Raw genomic sequence first — 16968 nt, 5'->3', positions numbered from 1 at the left:
GGAGACTCTTATGATCAGTGAAAAGTTTGCACTTCGTGCCATAGAGGTAATGCCTCCATATTTTCAGTGCGAAAACTACCGCTGCCAACTCCAAATCATGAGTCGGGTAGTTCTTTTCGTGCTCTTTCAGCTGTCGAGACGCATATGCGATCACCTTATCCCTTTGGGTCAAAACACAACCCAATCCAACCCCAGACGCATCGCTATAAACAGCGAAGTCTTCAACCCCATCGGGTAGAGAAAGTATCGGTGCCTCGCATAGTTTCTTCTTTAGCTTCTCGAATGCTTCTTTATGCTTATCACTCCAAGCATAAGTAGCTCCTTTGTGGGTCAAAGCTGTTAATGGACTAGCGATCGAAGAAAAGCCTTGGATAAACCTTCGGTAATATCCGGCTAATCCCAAAAAGCTTCGGATCTCTGTGGGACTTTTCGGTTGTTCCCACTTCATCACAGCTTCGATCTTCGCTGGATCAACCATTATCCCTTCTTGGTTGACCACGTGACCCAAAAATTGGACTTCACGAATCCAAAAATCACATTTGGAGAACTTTGCATACAGCTTCTCCTTCTTCAAAACTTCCAACACTTCTCGCAAGTGTCTGCCATGCTCCTCCTGGCTTTTCGAATAAATCAGAATGTCATCTATGAACACTATCACAGATTTATCAAGGAACGGATTACAAACCCTATTCATTAAATCCATGAATGCTGCCGGAGCATTGGTTAGTCCAAACGACATAACCAAGAACTCGTAGTGTCCATATCGCGTTCTGAATGCAGTCTTCTCGATATCTTGCTCTCTTACCTTTAGCTGATGATATCCTGACCTTAGGTCGATCTTTGAAAAATAACTTGAACCTTGTAGTTGATCGAATAGGTCATCAATCCTCGGCAATGGATATCTATTCTTTATTGTTGCCTTATTCAGCTCTCGGTAATCAATGCACATCCTCATGCTTCCATCTTTCTTCTTTACGAATAACACCGGAGCTCCCCAGGGTGATGAACTAGGTCTAATGAAACCTTTGTCCAATAACTCCTGAAGTTGCATCATTAGTTCCTTCATCTCCGTCGGTGCTAATCGATAAGGTGCTTTTGCAATTGGCGTTGTCTCGGGCAACAAGTCGATACGAAATTCTACTTGTCGATCGGGCGGTAATCCAGGAAGATCTTCGGGAAATACTTCCGGATAATCACACACAACAGGAATATTTTGCATCACCTTCTTTTCCTTCTTAGCATCGATCACAAATGCTAAGTATGATGTACACCCCTTGGTCAAACATTTTCTGGCTTTCATTAGAGAAATGATCCCAGAGTTTACTCTGCGTTTATCTCCGTACACCATAAACGATTCCTTCCCAGGTGGATTTACTCTCACTATTTTCTTCTTGCATAAAATTTCAGCATCATTGGCGCTAAGCCAATCCATTCCCAAAACGATGTCGAAACCGTTAAGTTCGATAGGCAATAATTCCTCGTGGAACTTATTCCCATTCAGATCAATTAAGATGTTTTTCATACGATGGCTAACAGGTACAAACTTGCCACTAGCAACTTCGATTAATAAAGCATTATCTAGTCTATCAACAGGCAAAGCTAGTTTTCTACCAAATTCATGCGATATAAAGGAGTAGTTGGCTCCAGAATCAAATAAAATTTGGGCAGGCAATTTGTTAACGAGAAAGGTACCTGAAGCGACATCAGCTTCATCTTTAGCAGCTTCCAGTGTCATCTGGAATGCTCTCGCCTTTGGCTTTGGCGGAATGTTGGGTCTTGCTGCTTCCTTCTTTTTCGGACAATCCCTTGAGATGTGCCCCTCCTCACCACAACCATAACAAACATTCTTGGTGAAGGTGCAGTCATTGGCATAATGCCCTAGCTTTCCACATTTGAAGCATGTGGTTTCCCCGCCACACTTCCCATAATGCTTCTTCTTGCACTTGTCACACCATTTCGCTTCTACCTTTCCTCCACTTCCCCTCGAACTAGACTTCGAGAATTTACTTTTCTTGCTGGACCCTGAAAATCCATCGATTTTCCTTTTCTCGCCAACCTCTGACCTTTCCAGACCTTTTTCCCTGATCTGGGTCTCAACATTTCTAGCAGCCCAGATGGCGGCTTTCAACGTGGTTGCTTGCTTAACCATTGGACCATAGTCCGCTGGTAGTCCAAGGGCAAACTTGTTGACCTTAGAGAGTTCTGTAGGCACCAAATATGGGATAAACTTCATCTTTTCCGTGAAACTTGCAGCGTATTCAGTAACGCTCAATTTCCCTTTCTTCAAATTCTGAAACTCATTACTGATTTCCAGAAGGTCCTGCTCGGAGCAGTATTGCAGTTTTAGTTGTTCCACAAAGTCTTCCCAAGACATTTTGCTTGCTTCTCCCTTGGGCATAGAGTCAGCTAACAGCTTCCACCAACTCAACACCCCAGATTTTAGCAGAGGGATCGCAAGAGCGGTCTTCTGCCTGTTGCTACATTCGCAACTTTCAAACATAGTCTCCATTTCGGAGACCCAGTCCATAACTTGCACCGGCGTCGGGCTTCCGGATAGACATGGTGGTTTGGATGCCATGAAATCCTTATACTTGCACCCACGACCATCATTTCCTCCATACTGGTTATTGCGTCTAACCACTGGTTGTTCGTCTTGACCAATGATTCCACTAAAGTTTTCTCCTTCAGACTGCCCTCCATTCTCCTCGGGCTCTTCCGCTTGAATTGACGGTTCTTCACGATTCTGCCTAAGCAGGCGTCTTGTTTCTTCCATCTGACGATCCAACATCACTTGAATCATCATTTGTACACCAGCCATTGTTATCGGCTCAGGTGCATCAGCTACAACAGGTACTTGTTGAATTACAGGCGGTTGATTCCTGTTTTCATCAGCATTTCCAACTCCGCTTCTTGTTCTCACCATTTTTGATCTACACACCGAATAATTTCACCTTATTACTCCAAACGATTACATGCTAGTTCTAATATCGTATACATACGCTTAGAATCCTAAACACATAAACCTTCAGATCCGGTTGGCAACAAACCGTAGATCCGAACAAACAATATCATATATGGCAACATATAACATTTAGCACATAAAAGCATTTTAGGCAACCTTCCTAAAATAAACTAGTGCTCGTGTCTAAAATTTATCAGACACACATCTCACAATCTCCACTTAGCATACTAAGTTTAAGTCTAGAAATCCTACAATTTCCTAGTTCGCTTAAACTAATGCTCTGATACCAACTGTGACATCCCCAAAATCTCGGCCAGAAAAGACCGATTTCATTTATGCTTTTTAAAACATTTTCAGAGTAAATCCGTTTGATTTTAAAAGAGATGCGGAATTTGTTCCCAAAAACAAAACATGATAAAATAGATATTTATCAAAACATTTCATATAGAAATATGATTTCGTTTCATAATCAAAAGTCGGAATGTCATGTTCCGATATAGATCATAAAGCATAAACGATGATATTACAAGTCGTTCAACAAATATATACATATGCAGACTTGTAAACAAAAATGACTTGATGATTCGCCCATCTTAAGCTCTTGCGCCACTTCCTGTAATACAAATCAACTGAGTGGGTCAGGCTTGGGAGCCTGGTGAGCATATAGGGTTTTCAAACCCACAATAATTATATTTAATTTCATCAATCAACAATAAACCCGATTACCCATTCCCGTTATCCTCACCTTACGTTCCTAAAAATAACGTCTATTATAAGGAACTTATTTCAGGATTTTCATCGGGACGGACATTACTGCAAAGGGGCTTCCTCAACAATAAGTGTCCTAAAGGCAACCATGTGGGGGATAGAGTACACCAGTGAACACGTCGTTCACAACACCTACAGGTAATGAGCCTGCTAGTGTTCCACAGGACAGTCTAGAATAGTCCGTGGTCGTCATCCATACTCTGCTGAATGACTAGAATAACACCAATAACACCGAGGCCTCTCATCTGTTTATTTCAAACCAATTATCTACCCATGTTCTACCCAACATATTAGTAGATAAAAATATACATTTTTATACATTGTTTAAAAACCTGTATAGCATGCTTTAATCAATACACATTCCACATAACAGATGAGGCATACACACATAACACGTATTTCATAGAGAATATACATTCACACATATAACCACAAAATATATACACGTAGCACGTATTTTATATTAAATACTTCATAATATTGTGTTGGAAAGAAAATAACTACACACTCACTTGATCAGAAGATGATCCGACAGCACTACGGCTTATAGAAATAGCGTCTCTCCGCAGATCTGGAAGATCTTCACAAAAACCGGCTCCTCGTGGGCAGGGCTTCGGCTCGGGAATAACGCTCTTCGGGATTCTCGGGGCTTCGGATCTCGCTTCGGGGCTCGGGAATAATACCGGGGCTTCGGGATATGAGTGGCACGCAAATCGAGGCAAAACTTAGAGAGAGGGAAGAGTTTGAACAAGAGAAAATGGCTGAATTCGAGTTCTATTTATAGGCTGAGGGTCTGGGATTACGCGGGGCGTAATCTCAAATTACGCAGGGCGTACTCAGTACGCGGGGCGTACTCGGTTACGCGGGGGCGTACTTTGACGTCACTGCATGCGTCGATCTGTGGCACTCGAGTATTGGTCAGACAAGTTGCATCCGACTGAGTACGCGGGGCGTACTCAATTACACGGGGCGTAATTGACTCGTCGAACTTCTAAATTGCGTAACTTTCGCATACGAGCTCCGTTTTCGACGTTCTTTATATCCACGCGAAGGTCAGACCATACTCTACAACTTTCATTTAGACTCCGTCGGCTAATTTTGACTTTTATTTTTATTAATTATTTTTAGAAGGCCCGGACAGGAAAACTTCGTTATAAAATCATAACTCCTTCGTCCGATGTCCGTTCTCGCCTATCTTTCCGTCGTTTCGCTACTAACAACGAGATCTTCGATTCTCATTTAGATTGTTTTGGCTAAAAGCTGCTCGATCTCAAATCGAGTATTCGGGCTGCACACTGCTAAGTCAAAACTTAGAAAAATCATAACTTCCTCATACGAAGTCAGATTTGGGCGTTCCTTTTATGCACGCTCTCGGTTTAACGAAATCTACGACTTTCGTTTAGATCGCTAAGGCTAAATATCGCTCTATCTTAAATTCATATTTTACGTCACTCAGCGTCGTGCCGGTCCCGTCGCGAAACTTCGACAGGTCATAACTTCTTCGTTATAACTCGGATTTTGGCATTCCTTATATCTCCGGAATCCTTGTTTCAACCACTACAACTTTATGCAAAGATATCGGGCTTATCTCACACTTAAATTTTGACGCTTATTTTATTCTTAATTCATTAAATAAGAAAATAAACACATAAATCACATAATTCACATAATTCACAAATAATACATTTTTATTATTTCAAATTGGGGTTACAAAGGTTAACCTAGACTATTACATTGCTAAAAATGGCAATCCCAGAAACACGGGCGTTACAGCCTCTAAGAATTGTTTTTGGAACGAGGTATGAATCATCTTCTTGATATAACCACTTCAACAATTCATAACTCCTCTTCTTAGCTATCAGAATGCACTTAGAGGATGAATTATGATGAGGACTCTTAATCATTAAGATGATCATATATCATAAAATACTCTCCCATCTTTTCAGATTTGAGAAACTTTTATCTTTCTGCCATAATTTGATTCTTCTTATTCGCTCTGCCATACATTGAAACTTTTTCAATGTTTCAGAATTATAATTGAACTTGTAAGTATAACCATATTTACTAAACTTTAGTAAATCATGACGAATAGTCTTAACATTATTTGTGGTGGGCTTGATCAGTGCACAAGAATGTGTACTCGATCCCTTACTCTTTTACTTGACTCACACATCTATGTGGAAAAGTAATTAGTCTTAATTTTCCAATTCTTGAAAGTTCTCATTCATCAAACTATACAACTTGCATGATTTCCAAGTTTCTATCCAACTGAAACCTTGGGTGATGAGAATCTTTCCTTATTTGGTAAATTTAGACACTACCACAAATGAAAGAATCAAATCCATTTTCCAATATTGCTATCAATAGAATCATATAAGCAACACTTTTTCACAAATGCCATTGTAAGGAAAAAAAATCAAATATTTTTCCTTTTATTTTAAAACTTTGCGGAAAAACTTATCCTTACGGTGCAAATGAAAACCTTGTTGTTATTTATTCCTAAGAAATGTGTCATAACTCCTAAGTAACATCTCAAAATTCTGATGCGATCGAAATCCATCTTGCGATCAGAATTAGCATATACTTCCTTTAAGCTTTCTCTCTTTCTTTGATTCTTATAACATCACCATGTAACCCAATCACATTATGTAATAGAATCTCCAAATAGGAGCTTAACAGAGTTAGACAATGGACTTTACCTGAGGTAGAGTCAAACTTATTGACTTTAACATCCTTAGGTAAATTTGGCAGCTTCGCAATCAATGCCCCTTCCTTTGGCAATTTAACGTATGGACCCTTTGGTAATGGTACATGGGACCATCACAGACTTAGCTTTTCTCTTTACCATTTGGTCAACCGAGTTGACTATGGCCGATCCCTTTCCATTGGGAAGAGAATGCTTTTTCTGGATTTCCAGTGTCACCATTGTCAATGTCCATAAAGTTTTGGGAAGTCGATATTCTAATCAAATTTGCTTTATTAGCCTTCCAAATCGTTGCTGATTCAGCAGCACCAAGCAAATAGATAAGATCATTAAGGGTCTTGTCATAGTCTGTTTCATAGGAGTCCCAAAGGAACTCACTATGTGACTTAGAAAGTGATTGAACCACCAACTTTCTCAAGACTTTGACACCCAACTCTCCTGGCTTGTCAATATGTGACTTCATCTCCAAGAAGTGATCACACCTAGACCTTGCCTTGCCAATAGGGCTTGAGTGACCTTGAACTTGTGGGTTAGGGAGAATAATTGGAGGAGGTGGAGGAAGTGTGAAGTTCCAAGAGATTTGGGAAGATCATAGATGTCTGAACTAGACATCTTTTAGGAGATATTCAAGATAGTTGATTTAAAGTCCTTAATATAACACCAGTATGAAATATTAAGGCTAGGACCCAACACAATATTTTATAACTTGGAAGAGGGATGTCATAATCCAAGCTATAGAATATTTGAAGGTAGGCGAATGACGATTCACCAATTTCCACCATGAAAATGAAATAATTTAATTAGGTTTTACTTGGATTTGAAACTCCTAGATCTTTTGAGATTCATTGAACTGTTCAATGGCATGTTTCAGTCTCGAGTGTGCCCTTGAGGTTTTGTGACTGGGATGTCGAGGATCACAAAACAAGGTGTGAAGTAACCATGCAAATTACTTGGTACTCTTAAGTGTTTACCCCTCAATGTATGTGCTGGTTAACCACACACGCTCCATCGATACTATGATAAACATTAAGTTACCCTTTACCCTTTTCAGATGTGCCGGTTAACCACACACGCTCCACTAACTGACTTAAACAAAGTACAAAGTGTAATTTCATGGATTAGCACCTTATTCATATTTTCCTAAAGTAACCAAGATTGGGAATTATAAAAACATTTAGTTACTTTATATTTATCATTAATACTTTTAATGAAGGGAGAATTATAGTCCTTGTCCTACCTGTTCGGCTAATGACCCTCCACCAGTCAAGGAAGCGGTGGGTGAGAGTGGACACCCATTAAACTGCCATTTTATAGGCAGTAACCTTATACCCCCCCCCCCCCTTATAGAATGGCTTCGTGGATGAGGCCTACTAATGGTAAGACGACTTGCTCTTATACATATATATACATAGTAACTTATAATATTATAAAGTATAAGGGTTGATTTTAACTTTTAAAATTCTAAGGGCTTAACTTGGAATTAAAGTATTCATACGGGAAAACTTTTCAAATTACAAAACTTGAGGGAAAGTTTCAAAACTATTCGATTTCCATAACTTATGTGTTTAAAGTAGTTTTAATCCAAAAACTCTTCAAGTTCCATAACGTGAGGACAAGTTATGGAAGACTTTAAACTATTAAAGAATGTGACTCTTCCTTATTCATAACTTATGGAAATCTTTATGAGTTTTATGAATCTTAAATGTGACTTTTCATATAACTTGAGGACAAGTTACAAAAACACATTTTATAATCAACTCTTAGATTAATTTGGATTGAAAACAACAATTTTACATAACTTTTCTATTAATCTAAGCAATTCATAAGAACAAGATAATTCAAATCAAACTTTTTCATGTAATTAGCCTAAACCTTAAACTAATACAAAACATGAATCTATTGACAATTATCTTTGAAATTGGATTAGCATGAACATTACCACATCGAAAACAGGTTTATAAGTTGAAAAACAGCTTAGGGTAATGTTCCTAGTCCATTTCCAACCAAAACAGTCGAAAATATGCTGTCTGGGGGTCCAACTCGTCGAGTGTATGAACCAACTCGATGATTTGGATCATTTTGAACAATTTTAAGGCATGAACTCATCAAGTCTCCTGATGGACTCGTCGATTCCGTTGCCCAGATAGCAAAAAACTTCGATTTTAAAGCAGATTTTGCAAGTATAACAAGAAAACAAACCTAGGCTCTGATACCACTGTTGGGTTTTGAACATTCTAACACTCCTAAGTGTACATGCAACCCTAAATACCTTGGATCTATTTTTTCTCTATTATACATGCAAATATGAATATTCCAAGGTATTACCCTATCTAGCATATAATCTTTGATACTTGGGTAATAAAATAGATAGAATACATACCTTTGATGTAACTTGTCTTCATGAAGCTTGAGTGCCTAGTGCCCCAAGTGTGACACCTCAAATGGTTCACACAACACCATGAACACTTGTAATAACCTTGAGAATAAGAGTACTTTGGTTCTCTCTAGTGAGATCGGCCTTGCCCTTTTGTGTACACACACTAGTGCTGTTTCACCAACCAAGAACATCTTTATATAGTGTGGTGATTAGGGTTAAACCCATGACCCTTCATTTCATATGATCCATGGATTAAACACTCCATGGACTATCCATGAAAGCTTAGCCCAACCTAAATGAACTTGGCCCATCACACACATATATCTTAGAGTCCCTATTTAATTAGTTCCTTTTGATCACTTAATTAATTACAAATTAATTCTTGATCAATACTAATTAAATAATATGATTATATATTAATATATTAGAACTTATAATATATTAATATAAATCACTAGTATCCTTTTTCGTCATCTTGTCAATCCAAATGTCCTGATGCCATGCAACCCAAATGGACCATATCGGGTCGAGTCAAGTTTTATCAATTATAGTTATGGACTTAGACATTAATCCAACAGTTTTAACATCCAAGTGGTGAAGCTCCCATCTGTTAGTAGTAGCTAAGTCTATAGGAAACTAGATGGTTTCGATTTGAGCTACCAGAGCAAATACTTCTTGAAAATCAATATCGGGTTGTTACACGTAAACTTTAGCAACCAACCTTGCCTTGTATTGATTTATGGTGCTGTTTACATTTTTCTTCAATTTGAACACCCGTTTGAGTATGATTGGATTCACCCCCATTGGCTTGTTCATGATATTCCAAGTATTATTTTTGTTTATTGAATTGATTTACGCATTCATGGCTTTGACCCACCCCGGTTCTCTCTTCGCCTCTTCCACCGATATTGGCTCATCATTGGTTGTTAGGAGAAGTTCTTCGAGATTATCAAGATCAAGCTCATAATATTGAAATCGTCTTGGAGGTACTCTTGGTTTCAAGGGTCTTTGGTTTACAACTCCTTGTTGAACATTATTATTGACCAGACATGGTTGTTCATTATCTTATACTTTCACTCCGTCTCCAATTTCATGATCTGATTCAGTCGATTCAATTGGATCGTTCTTTACATCGTTTCCTTAATTTTTGTTCACCTCGTCTTTTGTGTAGTCTCATGGTACTATGAATGTGCCCGGTTCTTCATTGTCGGTTATTGCTTCATTAACCTAATCCCACTCTTTGGTTTCATCAAAAATAACATCTTGACTCACGATTACTTTTTGTGTTGTCGGGTTAAATAACCGATAAGCTTTCATACCCCGTTCGGAACCACTTGCACTAGTGATCTTGATCTTGCATCCAACTTCTTAAGATTTACCGGTTCAATTTTTGCATGTTCTACACACCCAAATATACGAACATTTTCTAAATTCAGTTTTCTTTTATACAACTTTTCGTATGGAGTTGTATCGTCAAGGACTCTAATGTAAATGCGATTGATTATATTTGTAGAGTGATTTACCATTTCTCCCCATAATTAGTTTGTAACATGCATTGTCTTCATTATACTTCGTGTCATGTCGATAGGTGCTCAATTTATTCGTTCCATAATTTCATTTTGTTGTGGAGAGTATGGAGCGGTAAGGTGGAGTTTGACTCCATTTTGATCACAAAATGTATTAAACTCTAGAGAAGTAAACTCACGTCCTCTATCACTACTAAAAACTTTCAAAGACTTTCCAATTTCATTCTCCGCCAAAGCTTTGAATTTTATGAAGTGTGTAAACACCGCACTCTTCTCTTTCATGAGATAAATCCACATAAATCGTGAAAACTCATCAATTAGTGTGAAAAAATATCGATTTTGACCCTTGGTTGCCATCGTGATCGGATCACATAAGTCACCTTGAACTAATTTTTATGGTCATTTTGCTTTGTATGTCGTCATAGAGCTCCCAGCGGTTCATTCTTCTAACCGTAAACTAGAACTACTTTTGATTCGTCGGGAATAACTTTCTTGTTTGCTTGTCCACCAAGAAAGATTCCACAACTGATTCTCATGATCAAATTAGGGTAACCCTTTAACTAGACCCTTTTTGGACATCTTTTTCATTGACTCGAAATTGATGTGCACAAGTCTTGTATGCCATCTCCACGTATCTTCACTTAGTCTCGAATGAAGGCAAATAAGTACTCCAATTTGTAATTTTATTTTATAAAGGCGGTTTGGAGTTCTTTGTACCTTCATTAATAAGCAATTATCGACACCGTGCATTGTCAAGTAGTTGTATTTCATTCGAATATCATACCCGGCTTTGGTTGCTTGTCCGAGACTAATAATATTATTCTTGAGATCCGGTATGTAATAAATCTCTGTCATCAGCATTTGTTGATCCCTCTTGCCTTGGAAAAGTATAACACCTTTTCCCTTGATTTTTACACACGAATTATCTCCGAATTTAACCTCCTGGTTATGCCTTCATAAAGCTCAGAGAAAAACGACCGGTTTCCAGCCATATGATTGTTTGCCCTATTATCCAAATACCACATATTGTTATCTTGTGAGTCATATCGAGACGGTATCACCTTTTCTTCGTTTACAAACATGGTCTCATGTAAAAATACGGTCTCATCGTTATCATCACTTTCGGGAAAATTACTCTCTTGTAATTTTTTAATTTGGTCCAGACATTGAGACGCGAAGTGGCCGAGTTTATCGCACCGATCAAAATTGGACTTATTTCCTGTATTTGGAATTGGAATTGGGCTGATCAAAATTGGACTTATTTCCTGTATTTGGCTTGCCACCTTGTGAGGCACGATTAACTTGTTTAGACCCATTTGATCCATTCAGACTATTTGACCCGCCTGCCCCATTAAAACCATGCGTTCCTTTTCCTTGCGTTCTGTGATTACTCAAACCACTACCACCAGACGACTTCATGAAGATCACCCTCGATTGCCGTTCTCCGGCGTCATCCTCCTCCCTAATCTATTCTTCATACACCTTAAGTCTTCCTACTACATCTTCAAAGCCGACGAATTTTAGATCCAAGACCTGTTCCAGTGACGCTACAGTTTGGAGGAACTTCGATCAGGGTAAGGTTTTCAAAACTTCTTAACCAGCTTGGATTCGTCGATGGTTTCTTCGAGGCTGCTGATTCGAGGCGATACCGAACAACTTTCTCAACGTATGAATCAATTGATTCGGACTATGACATTTTGAGCCGATCAAATTCCGACATCTCCTACATTTCTTGATTTAGTTGCATCCCAAAGCTTCTTTGCCGAATCCTGATCTCCAATTTGCATGATTAGGTTTCCTGGCAAGGCTTGATAGAGCAGGCATATGGCAAGGCAGTCCTTCTCCTCATTGGAGGCGGTTCCTGGATCAATCACGGTCCAGGCTTTGTGGATTCGCAACACCACTTTCATCCTCATAGCCCACACAATGTAATTGGTGGGTGTGATCATCAGATAATGTACCGAAGTGGCTCTGATTTCTTTCTCCCTCATCGGAGCACCGCCTGAAGTCCCTTTATCTCTTGCCATGTCGACCACCTTGTTCAACATGTAAGTTTCTTTTTGATTTCAAAGCAAAGCTATGATACCAATTCAAGTTCAGAATATGTAAACACAATTAACCAAAACAACTCTTTGATTATTATGAGAAAATCACTCAAAACTCAAAATGCTTACAATGTCTCTCAATGATCATAACTCAATCTAAAAACAATGTATACATAGACCTGCATTCTACTGACTTGTAGAACAAGATTAGGACTCTAAAACCGACTTGCTTAAAATCCCATTCTTACTTTGTCTCCAAGTCCTACTCGACTTAGGATTCCAACAAAATCGAAAGGTTAATGTTTAAGGATTAAATGTGCAATTTAAACTGAATTATAAGGATGATTTTTGTAATTTAAAATGGACATGTGTCATGATTATTAGATACTTATTAACCCTAATATGTATTTTCTATTGATCTCCCTTATATATATATATATATATATATATATATATATATATATATATATATATATTGGATTAGTATCTAAATCCATAACTATATTTGGTATGTACTTGATCCGGTTGTGCATGTTCCTTTTAGGTTGCCTTCACCAAAGCAACTTGACAAGATGATTTATGGAGAGAGAGAGAGAGAGAGAGAGAGAATATTATGGTTTATTAATATATAATATGAATAATATATTAAAAGAGAAATCATATTGTTTAATTAATAATAGTCAAGAATTAATTAAGAATTACTTTTGTGACTAAAAGAGATTAATTAAACAAAAGGGACTGGAATTGCCAATTATAAGATAATTAAATTTAGGTTGTGGATCTCGTGGATTAAGGGAGTGGACGATTTCAAGGTGGAAGCCCACTTGGAAATCGTCCAAGGGCCTTATTCCAGAAGGTTCTTGGAGCTGCTTAGGGCCTAAGCTATCCACTTAGGGTTTTGACTGAAACCCTAGCAGCTCAACTATTTAAGGACCCCTAGGGCTTCAGTTTTCAGCTACCAGAAGAAACCCTAGAGTGCCTATAGCCGGAATTTTGCCTCCATTCCCTCTCTTCTTGATCATCTTCTTGCCTTGGTGTTTGTGAGCCATTAGAGGTATTACAATTGTGATACCGAGTTCTTGAGGATTGAAGATTCTTGCTACAATCAATAGGTAACCATCTAAACTTGTATTAGTTGATGATTTCAATTTTTATGGTATGCTAATTGCTAGATTTGGGTTTACAAGCTTTGGATAAATTTTCATGTACAATAGAGAAACCTAGATCCAAAGCATTAGGGTTTTGTATGTGCACATATGAATGTTCTTTTGCTCAAAACTCATCAGTGGTATCAGAGCCTTACTTGGTTTCTATTGTATTTGATGCATTGCATGTTTATTCATTGCTTGAATTCGATTTTTCTGCCTTCTACCTGACAGACCCATCGAGTTCCAAAGTGAACTCGACGAGTCAGATGAACTCGACAAGTCCAATTGGGGACTCGACGAGTCGGGCTGTCAGACAGATGTATTTTCGGGATTTTGGCTTATTTTGACTTGGGATAATTACCAAAAATGTTTTTAATTAATAAAATTTGAATTTTATTGATTCCAGGTGATTATCTTAGTCAAAATAATAGATTTTGATCATTTAATTAGATAATTATGGCCTTATTTGATAAACCCTAATTATTTGAATTATTTGATCAATTATCTTGCATGAAATTGGATTAGGTTAATATTAGATAATCACCAAATTAATTGTTTAATTGTATTATTTGAATTTTTATTTAAATAGCTTTGAAATGTTTCAAAACTTTCCCTCGAGTTTTAAAATTTAAATTTTTGATTGAAAGTTTAATTTTGAAATAATTAAATTCCAAACCCTAGAAATTTACAAGTTTAAAATTCACCCCTATACTATTATAATATTATAAGAATAATGATATATATATATATATATATATATATATATATATATATATATATATATATATATATATATAAAAGATAAATGCTAGTCTTATCGTTAGTAGGCCTCATTCACGAAGTCGATCTATAAGGGGGTATAAGGTTATGGCCTATAAAATGGTCGTTTAATGGGTGTCCACTCTCACCCACCGCTTCCTTGATTGGTGGAGGGTCGTTAGCCGAACGGGTAGGATAGGGCAACTAATTCCTCATTAAAAGTATAATGATTAATAAAGTAACTAAATATTTTTATAAAATTCCCAATCTTAGTTACTTTAGAAAAAATGTGAATTTGATGTTATTCCATGAAATTACACTTTGTACCCTTGCTAAGACGTTAGTGGAGCGTGTGTGGTTAACCGGCACACTAACTTGGCTCTAATAAAAGGTGGCAAAGGGTGACTCGATGTTTGTCATAGATCAATAGAGCGTGTGTGGCTAACCAGCACATTGATTAGGTGACTGTAACATTGGGGGCACCATGTACATTTGCATGGTTATTCACACCTTGTTTATGATCCTCAATATCCCAGTCACAAACTTGAAGGGCATATCGAGATTTAAACATGTCATTGAAAAGTTTAATGAATCTCAAAAGATCTAGGAGTTTTCAATACATTTAAAACTTAATTCCTCTTGTTTTTTCATGGTGGAAATTAGTGAATCGTCATTCACTTACCTTCAAATTATTTATTGTTTAGATTACGGCATCCCTCTTCTAAATTTCAAATAATGTTGTTGGATCCTAGCCCTAATTTCTCTTTTGGGTGATTATTTAGGGATTCTTATCTAATCAAACTTTGTCTCTTTTCCTTTTCAGATGTCGAACTCAAACAATAACGCTTCAGGCTCAACCTCTTCCGGCTCATTCTCACTCATGAACTTGTGTGGGAGGGTGATCTTCGATGAGATCAATTTTAATGATTGGATCCGCAACATCTGAATGGCTACCCGCTATGAGGACAAGGAGTGTGTCCTCGAAAAGGAGCTGAAGGAGGTGAACGTCAACACTGCTACTACCGAGGAGATCGTTGCCTTTGAGGCCCACGAGCGAGATGTTACGAAAGTCCATTGCATCATGCTCGCGACTATGATTGCAGAACTCCAAAAGTCCTACGAGGACTACTATCCTTATGAGATGCACCCGGATTTGCTAGACAGGTACCACCAAAGTGTCAGGCATGAGAGGTACGAGATCATCACTTCAATGATCATGACCAAGATGAGGGATGGAGAGTCTGTCACTGCTCATCTGCAGAAGATGTAGAGATATGTCAACCACTTGCTAAAGTTAAATGTTAACTTCGATGAAGAGCTGGTGATTGATATCATTCTTCACTCACTGCCACCTTGCTTCAACCAGTTTCGCATGACCTACCATATGAACAAAGAGGAGGACAGCTTGAGCAAGCTTCAAGGCTTGTTGAGGACTGCTGAGAGAAACCTCAAGGATAAATCCATTGCATAAACTCCCACCACAGTCATCCCCGTCTTGGCTATTAGGCAGGGGAAGGGTAAGAAGAGGAAGGCTCCTTCTAAGATCCACCATAAGGGAAAGTCCCATGATGGCACCTCTTCTAGTGGAACCAAGGTTGGTCCTGCTGCACCCACCTCAAACCCGAAGGATGCAGAGTGCTACCACTGCCATGGCAAAGGGCATTGGAAGCGAAACTTCCTGAAATATCTGCAAGATATCAAGGATGGGAAGATCAAGCCGTCCTTCACAGGTATTTATACTATTCAATCTAATAACTCATCGCATGCTATTTCTTGGGTTCTTGATACAGGATGTGGTTTTTCACATTTGTTCTGATTTGCAGGGCCTAAGAAGAAATAGGGATGTGAATCATGGGAAGATAAACTTGATCATGGGGAACAGAAGATCATCGTCTGTCATCAATATTGGAGTTTACTCTTTAGTGCTTAGTAGTGGGTTAGGACTAGAGTTGAATAATTGTTGCTATTCGCCAGAAATGGCAAGAAACATCATTTCTTTTCATGGTTTGTATAGACAAGGATTTAGATTTTTGTTTGATAATGAAAAAGGTTCTATTAATGTTTTTCTTAATGGTGTTTTCTATTTTGAAGCATTGCCTTGTAATGGAATATATGAATCTGTGATGGTTGTAGACAACTTAGGAAATGATGTGCTGGATATTGACTCTTCCAATAGTTTGGACAAAGCATGCTTGTGGCATTGTCGTCTTGGACATGTCAACAAGAAGCGCATAGCCCAACTCCAAAAAGATGGAGTGTTGGAGTCATTCGACCTTAGGGACGATGACGTGTGCGACTCTTGTTTACTTGAAAAGATGACCAAGTTACCTTTCACTGGTACTTGTGAAAGGGGTGAGGGTTTATTGGATCTCATACACACCCATGTGTGTGGGCCCTTTAGATCCACCACAAGGGATGCAAGTCGCTTCTATGTGACTTTCACTGATGATTATAGCAGATATGTGTATATCTACTTAATCAAGCACAAATCAGAAACCTTTGAAAAGTTCAAAGAGTTTAAGCAGGAAGTGGAGAATCAACTGTGCAGGAAAATCAAGATGCTTCGATCCGATCGAGGAAGAGAGTACCTTAGTCTTGAATTCCACGACTACCTCAAGGAATGCGGAATCGTTTCGCAATTGACGCCACCTAGGACACCGCAGTTGAATGGTGTGGCTG

The sequence above is a fragment of the Lactuca serriola genome, chromosome 3, assembly GCF_051521515.1.
Source record: "Lactuca serriola cultivar US96UC23 chromosome 3, Lser_US96UC23_V15, whole genome shotgun sequence".
NCBI lineage: Eukaryota > Viridiplantae > Streptophyta > Magnoliopsida > Asterales > Asteraceae > Lactuca > Lactuca serriola.
The sequence above is the reverse complement of the archived record's forward strand: the minus strand, read 5'-3'. Positions refer to the sequence as shown.